Raw genomic sequence first — 1,403 nt, 5'->3', positions numbered from 1 at the left:
AAAAATATCTTTGCGGTAACAGAACAGAATAAATTAATGTTTTCTACACTCCTAGACACTATAATTGCACAAAAAATAGTTTATAAATGCAAAAAAAGTGCATTTAGCATGATATGTCTCCTTTAAACACAACACTCTAGCAACAGGAATGCCACAGAAATAGCAAAAACCCAGTATTAACACCACCATGACTAATTGCATCACCACAGCCGACATCACCTTTTTCCAACCTCCAAAAACTTTAATAAACCATCCCTCGGTTTGCGTGGCCAATTTTGAAACATCATTCATCTCCACAGACAATGTTCGTAGGGCTTTAACAGCCTTTGTAAATGACCCATCAGTGTCAGTGTTTCCAGGAATAAATGTACAACAAGATGACCCAAAAAATGAACAGACTCCGCCTTGTTCTGACAATAAATAGTCTAATGCAATGTGATTCTGATAAGCCATTAAAGATGTTGCTGCTAATTGCTCGTGTGCAATATGAAAGGCATCCCTCGTTAAATTATTAAGCCTKTGCAAAGAAAAATGTATGAAATTTAAACGATCCACGTTTTTATTCAAAGTAATCCATGGTAAAATACTTTCAAAACCAGTTGCCACCTGATCGAGCAATTTAAACTCAGTAGGAATACCTCTTGGTACTCCAATTGCATCAATGTACACTGGACTGTTTGCATATTTATCAAACTCACGTTTAACCCTATTCAAGTTAACAACCTGCTTATCCAAGAGAGCCCGATGTTCCTGTAATTCATCTATTGTGATATTTACAAACCTGACTGGCGTGACGAGGGACACTTCCACACACAGCTCACTCCAACCTGCTGGTAACACTTTTAACAAACGATTATTGCCACAGTACCAAAATATATCTGCCCTATACACATTTAACGTTGTTGCATTATCCCACAAGGATACATCAATCACCTGTTTGCACCATGTCATATTCAGCCGTCCAACATCCACGCTTCTCTGCCTCCCCCTCCTGGACAAACAAGTGTAATTGCCCTCCACCGCCTTGAAGACAGGAGGGGCATCTGTTCTTGAAGACATAGGAAAGAAATGTTCTAAATATTTACACTTAACTGATGGGTTCTCATTAATATGTAATTGGAACATACAGAAAAAAGTTGACACATTACTCAAGGGTGATGGGACTGTTAATGCTGGTCGTGCCTCTGCACAAACCACACAATTTGACAATTTTGCTTGATTGGCAGCATTTCTGACAAACGTCAACCAATAATTTGTTTGTGTAACTCCAGTATCCACAACAAGGTCTTTACTAGATCCCACATCAACTGTTAGCTCCAAGTCGCTAAGCTGTTGTTATAATCAAACTTAGGTATTGTTTAGTTTTATAATTAAATTTAGGTATTATTCACTCTTAAGTTCTA

General features: G+C 37.9%; 1 long non-coding RNA gene across 2 annotated transcripts in view; it reads right to left on the bottom strand.

The window, feature by feature from the left end:
* Window positions 1–1,354, bottom strand: part of LOC106524602 (uncharacterized) — a 3,640-nt gene extending 2,286 nt beyond the window's left edge. Inside the window, exon 1 of one of the 2 annotated variants that reach the window (XR_001311015.1) lies at window positions 934–1,354. This is a non-coding gene — a long non-coding RNA (uncharacterized LOC106524602). Of the gene's footprint in view, window positions 1–781 lie in introns of both variants that reach the window. The other variant, XR_001311014.1, reaches the window with a different exon arrangement.
* Window positions 1,355–1,403: the final 49 nt, after the last annotated feature.

The sequence above is a fragment of the Austrofundulus limnaeus genome, unplaced genomic scaffold (genome assembly GCF_001266775.1).
Source record: "Austrofundulus limnaeus strain Quisiro unplaced genomic scaffold, Austrofundulus_limnaeus-1.0 Scaffold194, whole genome shotgun sequence".
NCBI lineage: Eukaryota > Metazoa > Chordata > Actinopteri > Cyprinodontiformes > Rivulidae > Austrofundulus > Austrofundulus limnaeus.
This window is presented reverse-complemented; position numbering and strand designations above follow the sequence as displayed.